At 41.9% G+C, this 10,218-nt stretch overlaps 1 long non-coding RNA gene across 2 annotated transcripts; it reads right to left on the bottom strand.

The window, feature by feature from the left end:
• Window positions 1-1,651: 1,651 nt before the first annotated feature.
• LOC119281098 lies at window positions 1,652-8,199 on the bottom strand. 2 transcript variants are annotated; one of them, XR_005138267.1, is made up of 3 exons: window positions 8,067-8,199; window positions 2,745-3,001; window positions 1,652-2,008 (listed from the first exon to the last, which is right to left on the bottom strand). It is a non-coding gene; the product is annotated as an uncharacterized LOC119281098 (long non-coding RNA). The 2 variants fall into 2 exon arrangements; XR_005138266.1 differs by having other exon boundaries at window positions 8,055-8,189.
• Between the last annotated feature and the right edge of the window lie 2,019 nt (window positions 8,200-10,218).

Here is a 10,218-nt window from a genome sequence, read left to right as displayed (position 1 = left end):
CTGAGCGACGGTCAAAACCAAAAAGCCTCCTCCTAGTATGTGAATCCGCATGCTCTCCTATGCCAGTGGCGCCGTGGTGAGCCACGTCGGCCTAGTCTCCAGCGAGATCCCGATGATCTCACTAGGACACGACAAGGCCAACCACATTCCCGGTTCAAGCTCGGGCTTGTGCTACTCTCTCGATTGGTTGTCTCCTACCCATAAAATCATCTGGACCAAAAGGAAATTTTAGTTACCTAATTAATGTTTAGCAAAATCATAAGTAATTTGCATGGGGTGATCCTTAAATTCGGTAAGTGCTATCATTTATAATCCAACTTCCTAGGAAGCTCTTTTTAAGGAAATATCCTCGGTGACTTCATATCTTATTGCATAGATTCAATCCTTACATACGAAATAAAATGTGGCCCAGGGAGACAACTAGTATGCAAGCTGAGATATTACAGTGGCATAATCATAAAAGGTTTTATATCTCGAAAGCAGACTACATTTTTGGCTTTCCATATAGACCGTAAAATATGAATCACACATGACAAGTTGAATCTAAACTCGGGTAAAGATGTGGCAAACAATCCTAGCCACAAGCATACATAATACATCAAGATCTCTGCATGTGGTCGTAGCAATAGGTGCAAATGGAACCTTGTACTTATCAAACTTGACCGACAATCCACTTCATCTGAGCTACACCTAAGTTTCATAGATGAAAGTTACATAAGATGAGGACTACAATTTGAGTTTGATAAAATATAAATTTACTTTGCCGCAAAACTAGCATCAACCAATTGATTCAGTGTTAACGACCTAGATTTTGGCTGCAGACCCGTGCCCCGAATATCTCACTAAACCACACCACTTGCTACTAAGTTGCTTCTACATCTAACCATCTAAACCATGTACCTGGCCTCAAAGTGAACTTCCAATGATACATCCTTATACCCATTAACATCACATAAGATGATGTTTGTCCATTCACCACTATTATGTAGTGTCGGAAAGGATCTTTCCCTTTTACACTATCTAACTATGCCCCTCTGTTTGACAAAACCTAGAATGGAACATTTATTGCCTTTGATCCAGAGTGGTCAATGTAGATTGAGTGTTTGCTCTGATTTCCTTGGGCATGGTGTTAAATCACAAATGGTTAATGTTGTCCTTTCATCTCTACCTACCTTGGTAATGAATTGTCTGTAATTGTACATGACCCCTTGAGAATTTGACAAGCATCGTAGGTATTGCTTCAAGAGAGACAAGAATCCAAAGGGGGAAACACCTCTTGTTGCTCGGGAATTAGAGTAGTTTGCAGACAAATGGATTAGGAGGGCCTTGGCATAATCAATTTGGTGACTCAAAATGATGCCTTGTTGATGATAAAACATTTCGGGTTCATTAAAAAAGGACATCCCATGGGTCAACTTTATTTGTGGATCTTATTATCAACATAGACTGCCACGTGGTCAAAATGTTGATCGGTCTTTCCGGTGGAGAGATTGCCTAACATACTGCCTAAGTTCACAAACATTGTCTCATGTCAATTGAAGAATGATAGCTCTGTTTTATTCTAAAGAGATAAATGAAAAGCACCCCTCTTCATGTAACATGGCATCACCTATTTTATTTTCTATTTCAAGATCTATTGTATTGCACATTATTTTTTCGATAAAGGGTGCTTTTATTAAATCAAAATGTAGCATCAAGTGGATACAAAGCATTATGAGTAACACTCGGTCTCTGCATAACAAGGATGCACACAACCAAACACCTAAAGTCTGACAAAAAGAAAGAAAAAAATCGACAATCAGCGACAGTAGAGTCCTAAAGACCGACACTATGCCTATGTCGAAACGGATGGTGGACCAATCCGGAGATTATGCCTCCACCCATGTTGGGCAAAAACCACCGTAGCCACCTGCTCCAACCGCATACACACCGCCTTGAACATCGGTTGATACTCCCCTTGTTGTAGCGTAGACCACGTACGAAGCGAATGCGTACAACGAAAAATAACCTGCAAAGGAGAAGCATTTTTATCATTGAAAATCAAATCATTTCTACGTAGCCAAAGCGACCATAGTAAGGCATATGCTCCCACCCATATTAGCATTTTAAATCTATTTGGAATACCGTCCAATCAATGACCAAAAGTATTGGTGACACATGTGGGCAGATACAAATTTGATGCTATTTGGATGGCTGACCACATAGAACGTGCAAACTTGCATTGAAAAAAGTGGTTTTCGTTTGTCTCTTCATGAGTACAAAGACAACACTACTCCCTTGCTAGTTGCGCCTTGCAAGGTTGCCTTTGGTTAGAACAACACCCCTATGAAGATACCACATGAAGATTTTAACTTTTAGTGGAATCTTCGACTTTCAGATTTTCTTGTTATTACTCACCGGTACCTTAGAATGCGTGTGTGCATGGTACATAGAGTCTATTGTAAATGACCCTGATGTAGTGAGGTTCCACCTTCCTCTTTCTACAGAACTGACACTACTGGACCAGTTAATCATGGATCATGTTTCTGCCACTGAGCCTGACATTTGGATATGACAGCAAATATCATATGGTTATTGTGCCTCTTATATGTACAAAAACATGTTAGCAACCCATGATGATATCCTTGCATATTAAGGTGGATTGACAAACTTACTATCCCAAAAAACACAAAATCTCTTCCAACTTTAGTTGCATGATCGACTAAGCACAAGAGAGATGATGTAGAGAAAGAACTTCCACTAACCTGAACAGACATGTTTGCTTTGTGGAAGAACTTTTGTTAAAACAAAAGACACCAATTCTTCCAATGCCCTTTTGCCATTGCTTGCGGGTAGTACTTGTATCCTGTATTGTATTGCACATTGATCACTCCCCATATTTGTTCCACCATTCACTTTCTACATAATTGACACTTCTGGACCAATTAATCATGGATCGTGTTTCTGCCACTGAGCCTGACATTTGGATATGGCACCAAATATCATCCGGTTATTGTGCCTCCTGTATGTACGATAACATGTTAGCAACCCATGATGATATCCTTGCATTAAGGTGGATTGGCAAACTTACTATCCCAAAAAACACAAAATCTCTTCTGACTTTAGTTGCATGATCAACTAAACACAAGAGAGATGATGTAGAGAAAGAACTTCCACTAGCCCGAATACACGTGTGTGCTTTGTGGAAGATTTTTCGTTAAAACAAGAGACCACCAATTCTTCCAGTGCCATTTTGACATTGCTTGTTGGCAATACTTGTGTCCCAAGTGTACACATTTGCGAGACTCGGTTTAGAACTAGATAAATGCTTTAAATGGTTTTCTGAAAGCCAGCTTTGGTCTGAAGCTCATTATTCTTGTCGCTTGGGTCATTTCGATAATTAGTAATGACTATATCTTTAAGTCTATTCCCCAAGCCTCTGCACAATAAGGAAGTCATTCTTCTCATTCATAGAGCCAACAAAAGGAAATGTCCAAATATGAAGATTGGCCAAAGGCTTTTCGTTGACTATTTTATCCTCTTCCTTTTTCTCTTCCGACTCCTTTTATGCTATTTGTAGCTCTTTCTATGAACTTTGAAAAAACATAAATGTGTAGAAGAGACGAGAGAGAAATCCCTCGTGGTTCCCCAAAAATCACGCACCAAATTCATATGTAAGTCTTATCTTCATATCCACGCGAAACACACACCTTGCTATATTTCAGCCAGAACTTGCCTCAACACAGTGCAAAAACATGTGATTCGAGATCTCCCTTTCATCACAAAACTAACACTTAGTTCCCACCCACCCTCTTCTCTCTTAAAAGTTGTTGATGATCAATATATTAGTTCTCAGCACAAACTAAACAAAGACTCTACCCGGGATTGTTTTAAGCTTTCTAATTTACTCATTACTTATTTGAAAACATCAATGATCGCATTGATACCCTCTAGTCCATAGACCATACCAACTGGCAAATCAAGAACTTATCCAACGGTCGAGCAAAAACCTTAATTTATTTTCAAAAACACAAAAAAACGGTGTCTGAGTTCCATATGTGGGCTATGCTCTTCATGTGTGACATTGATACCCTCTTCCGAGCCATATCAGACATGAAGAGCATGTCACACATGAAGATGTCACACATGAAGAGCATAGCCCAGATGTTCCCCGACACCTAAAAAACCGCAAGTGCCATATCTCGCATCAAACAAGACTGAAACAACTCTCGCTGCAAGAGTCTATAGTAACGTGCCGGCCCACTCCCGCACGCTTAAAGAAAACAACGTAGAAAAAGGAGCGCGGGGTGATTCCAACCTTGGCATCCTGGAAGATTTGCAACAGTGCTAGCCACGAGGGAAGCTTTGGGATGTAGATGAAGACATAGGGCGCGTTCTACTTGACGTAAGATTGCCCAGGTTTCCATGATATTTTTTTCTCGGTTTTCCCCATTTTTTTTATTTTTTCTTCATTTTTATTCGGTCTTCTCCATTTTTTCCTTTATCCTTTTCCTTTTATTATTTGCTTGGTTTTCCTTTTTCTTCTCGGTTCTTTTATTTTCTGTTTTTCTTTTGGTTTTTCTTTTTTTCTTTCATAGTTTTCTCGGTTTTTATTTTCTTACTCATTTTCCTTTTTCTTTCTTGCTTTTCAACATTTTTTATTCTTCTTTCTTTCTTTATCGATTTTTGACTTCTCCTACTCATTTGTTTCTTCGGTTTTATTTTTCATTTTCTATTTCCTTTGGTTTATTTTGTTTCTTTTTGGTTTTCATTTATTTTGTTTTCTTTGTTTCTTTTAGTTTTCATTCCCCATTTTTTTAATATGTCAACAACATTTTTCTAATACATGCTTGACATTTTCCAATACAAATTTAACATTTTTAATGCATGTTTTTTACATATACATTTTTCAAATGCTTGATTAACATTTTTAAAATACAAAATGATATTTTTACTACATGGTCAAAAGTTTTTATTTACACACTTTTAAAATAAAATCAAATGCCTGATTATCTTTTTTCAGATACAAGATTAACATTTTTCTAATACATGATCAACATTTTTATGCACATTTTCACATTTTTAAAATGCTTTATTAACATTTTTTAATGCTGTTTTATCATTTTTTAAGCACACTTCAACATGTTTTCTAAACACATTTAAGAAATCATTCATTAATATATTTTAAACACTTGTTCAACATTTTAAAAAAATTCTTGATTATTTTATATACATGATAAAAAAATCATCAATTTTTGAGTACATAGTCAACATTTTTCTAAACACATTTGACATTTTTGTAATGTTTGATTAACATTTTTCAAAACCGTCTTCAATATTTTTTCAAATGCTTGATTCACATTTTTATATACTTGGTCAAGTTATTTTCATCATTTTATTAATACATGGTCAACATATTTCTACACATATTTAACATATTTCAAATGCTTGCTTAACATTTTTCAAACACTTGTTCAACATTTTTTCAAATGTTTGGTTAACTTCTTTTAAATACGTGATCTAACTGTTTCATACACAATTACTTATGTATATTTTTTGTATACATGATAAACATTTTCCCTATACACATTTAACATTTTTTAAATGTTTGGTCAACATTTCTCAATTTATTTATGTAGAGTTATTTTTATAATATATTTATTTGAAAAAACGTGATAAAAAACGAAATGGAAAACGAGGCTATTGTTTCCCACGCGCCTGGGCCAGCCCAACTGGCACAGCCTTCAAGGTGTTCCCGGCTGAATACGAGACATAGGCTCGCCAAAAAAAAACCATATGTTCCCCACCATTGCCTTAAAAATTGAAATCACCAACTCTGTCTAAAAAAAAGGACAGACTACTGATCAGTCGACTGACTTTGTGATCTGGATGATGGATCAGTCACTTTTTCCTCTGCATGCAGAGTGTGACGTGGTGTGTTGTGTGCAGTGTGCGTGCGCGCATGAGTTAGCTCGGCCGCCTCCATGCGTGAGCTAGCTAGCTCTGGTTGGCCGCTTCCATGCGTGAGCTAGCTAGCTCCGGTTGCGTCCGTGCGTGAGCTAGCTAGCTAGCAGCTCCGGCTGGCCGTGGTTAGTGGCATGGTACTGCATTGGGCAAAAGAAGAAAGGAAATGCAAAACCGTATGTAGCAAACAATGACAGAAAATTACACATGATTGACATAGAAATTGCATTGTTTCATAATATGAAAAAATAAGCATATAGTGGTGCAATTTTTACACAGTGGTAAGAATCGCACACATTGCATAAACATTAAGTGAGTATATATCATGTTATGCGGGCTATTATTCGATAGGCGCCTATTTTTTTGACATTCATTCAAATCGTCTCCACCACTGTCCACCACCTGATCTATATCAAAAGGCCCAGCTTTCTTCTTCTTTGTTAACCTTTTTATTCCCCTTATACTAATACTAAGAAAATAGAACAAAACCAAAAAATGAAGTTTTCTAGGGAAGAATGAATTAGTGGCATGGTATTACCCTTTTAGAAAAAAAATAAAAACTAAAACAAGCAATGACAATATTTATAGAAAAAAATGAAACAAATAATGACAAAATTTGCACCTATTCTATACAGAAATTGCGATTTTCTATAATATGCGACAATACTCATATAATAGTGGAAATTTTGCAAAAAAGAAGTGCCCTAAGAATGAATGAATTAGTGGCACTGGTTTTACGCTTAACAAGAAAGAAATGAAATAAAACCAAAATGAAATCAAAATAATGTAGTTTTCGAATAAGGAATAAATTAGTGGCAATGGTAATACCTTTGAACAAGAAAGAAAGTTAAGTAAAACAAAAGAAAATAAGATAAAACTAAAACAAATTCAAAACCATAAAGTTTTGTAAGAAAGAATGAATTGGTGCCAATGGTATTACCCTTTAAGAAGAAGAAATAAAAACTAAAACAAAATCAACACTAAATAGAAATAAAAACTAAAATAATCTTTTTCTAAGAAAGAATGAATTGGTGGCGCTAGGTATTACACTTAAAGAAGAAAGAAAATGAAAAACTAAAAGAAATAATGACAAAATTGCACACAATTTGTAAATAATTATACTTTTTCATAATATGCAAGAACAAGCATATAATAGTGTAAGTTTCGTAAAAGATGAAGTATCTAAGGAAGAATGAATTAGTGGCATTGGTATTACCCTTAATATGATATAAAATAAAAAAATAATATTAAAACAAATAAATATACATAATAGCGTAAATTTCACACCCCAATATAATTTACAGACATATTATATGATACATACATATACGCATGCAAATTTACACAATACACATAAAAAACCAACTCAAGACAAAGAAACAGAAATAAACACACATAAAAAGAAATAGAAAAATAGCATGAACATATTTTCTTTAGACGACCGTCAAAAACAAGCAAATTTACACATACACATAAAAAACCTCCCCTCGCCAACGTGATGATTTTCTTTCTTGGTTTCCAGAGAAGAGCACAGTGTTTACGGTGAAAAGTGCTTACAGGCTTGCTGCCCAGGAACACAATGCTGCCTTTGCTAATGGCGTCTCCAGTACTAACCCGGACGGGGAACGTTCCCTGTGGAATCTTATCTGGAAGTCTGATGTTCCGCAAAAGATGAAGATTACCGTTTGGAGGGTTGTAACCGGTACACTGGCTACACAACAGTGCAAACGGTACAGACACTTATCGACTAGATCGACGTGCCCTCTTTGTGGTCTGGAGGAGGAAGGCACATACCATGCGCTGGTAGCGTGTATGCATGCTAGAATCCTTTGGGTGAATATGCGTCGACGGTGGCCACTACCAGCTGATGATATGCTACTTGATACTGGAAAGGAATGGCTTTTGACCTTACTGAGCAAGTGCTCTGGAGATGTTAGAAACATGCTAATTATGATGGTGTGGAGGATTTGGCACTTGCGTAATGACTTGCTACATGGAAAGGATAGTCCGCCAGTTCTTGCTAACGTTGAGTTCTTGAACAATTACTACAAGTCAATCAAACTAGCCGGAAGGTTCTCAACTGATAAAATTTTAAAAGGCAAGATATCTACCATAGATGTTACCTCCGCGGCGAGAGTTGACAGATCCCCCGCATATCCATGGCCGGCCCTGGCGGCTGGGCCTGTGGCCCTTTCTTTTGATGGTTCCTTCCAGAAGGACGACGGTTCTGTGGCTGCTGGTATGGTTCTAAGGAACGGTGAGGGAGCAATCCTATTCGCAGCTTATCGTTTTATCTTCCACTGCAATGATTCGTTGGAGGCGGAACTGCATGCGCTAGGCCAACTCGACCGCACGATCCCAAACGAACGTCTGGATTGGCCGGATTTTGTCCCTTTGGGCGCCGATGGGTTCGTCCGTGTCCGGCTTTGTCTGATGGGTCGTGCGTGCGCCCACCGCGCGGCCGCACCCCAAATCGTGTCCGGGGTGGACGTGAATAAAAAATATAAAAACTATAATGAAATAACTAAAAAAGTAAATAAACGCATTTAAAAAAAATAAAACATATATAGGGGTCGGCCACAAAATGGCCCAATTTCCACGGCCACTTAAAAGGCCCAGTTTCATAATTAACATATAAAAACAAAATAAAAAAACGCTTCTCGTGCGCTCCTGCCGCGCCCGTCGGTGCCGTGGCCGTCGCCGTCTTCACTGGCCGCCGGTGTCGTCGTCGTCGCTGACGAGGTCGACGTAGGCCGGCGGCGTCCACGGGTGGGCCGGCGGTGCGTGGTAGACGGGGGCGGGCTGGACGGCCGGAGGTGCCTGCACCACCTCCTCCCGTGGCGACGCCTCCCGCTCCGGTGACCGCGGCGGAGTGGGGCACCAGTTCACGCCCACGCCGGCGGCCATCTCCGGAGCAGTGCAGGACCAGCCCCACCCCTGGCCCAGCAGTTGCTGGAACGCGGCCACCGACTCCTCCTCCTTGGGGATGGCTACCTCGCCGGCAGCGGAGCGGGCCGTCATCTCCTCCAGGCCCTCTCATTGCCGCTCATCGTGCGTGTACATGGAGTCCTCCATGACACGCGCCATGAGACGGGCCTCCTCCTCCTCTCTCATGCGAGGAGGTGGTGGTGGCGATGGAGACGGCGAAGGCGACGACGTGGGCGTGACGCCGCGCACCCGCCTACGCCCGCGCTCCTGGGGAGCAGGCGCTGCGCACTACTGTCGTGGCCGCCGCGGCCCCGTCGAGGTGCCGGCGAAGAACGACGCGCGCCTGGTGTCGTGCTCATCACGAAACCAGGTGTCCTAGAGCCCGGAGTCGGGGGCGTACCTGGGGTCGTAGAAGAGGTCGTCGGGGAGGAGGAGGCGGCGGCGCTCGATCTCCTTGTCGCGCGCACGGCCGCTCGTCGGGTCCAGCGGGATCGGGACCCGGTCGGCGAAGAGATGCCAGTTATTGGGGAGATGGATGTCGCTCCAGGGGAGCGGCGTCCTCGTCTCCCAATAACAGCGGCACACCGACGTGCGGACGTAATGCCGGTCGCTCTCGCCGGCGGACGTGTGCGCGATGGAGAAGGCGGGCGGCGCGGGGGCCCGGCGTGATGGCGATGGCGAGCCGCGGCGGCGTCCCGACGAGGAACCAGCCTCGCGGTCATGCTTGCCTTTGCGGCCCATGGCTGCGGGCGGCCTGCCGGCGAGGTGTTGGCTAGGGTTTGGGACTGGGGCTGTCGGGTTTCGAGGAGGCCACGGGATGGCGTGGGGCAGTGTGGACGACGACCCGTCCACGCTTCCCATTTAAAGAAGGACGGCGATCGTTCGACGTGCGGATGACAGGTGGGGCCGCCCGCTCGTGTGCATTGATGTGCACGGGTGGGAGGTAGGTGGCCGCCTGCCACGCGGCCCCGACGCGGACAAGGCGCGTGTCCGTTTGGTGTCCGTCGCGACCCAAACCCTGCGTAAGTTTATGCTCGAAATGGGTCGGCCCGGACACAAAATAGATAAGATAGGTCCGAGCCGTCGCGCGCTGGGCCGTCTCCTTTGTCCGTTTTACCTCAAATGGACGGGGCCGGACAGGATAGGATCGCGCGATGGAGTTGGCCTTAATGCAAGGCATGGCACTTGCAATACAACATTCGGACCTCCCGATGATGGTGCGGTCAAATTCCTCTGAAGCCTTATCCAGCCTATCAAAGAATGCGCTTTATAGGTCAGCTTATGGCCACTTAGTATTGGAGATCAAGGACTTGTTAGGTATTAGGGAGTTTTTTCCTTTAAAGATTA

Source organism: Triticum dicoccoides, chromosome 1A (assembly GCF_002162155.2).
Source record: "Triticum dicoccoides isolate Atlit2015 ecotype Zavitan chromosome 1A, WEW_v2.0, whole genome shotgun sequence".
NCBI lineage: Eukaryota > Viridiplantae > Streptophyta > Magnoliopsida > Poales > Poaceae > Triticum > Triticum dicoccoides.
Note: the sequence above shows the minus strand (reverse complement) of the source record. Positions and strands in the feature narration are given on the sequence as shown.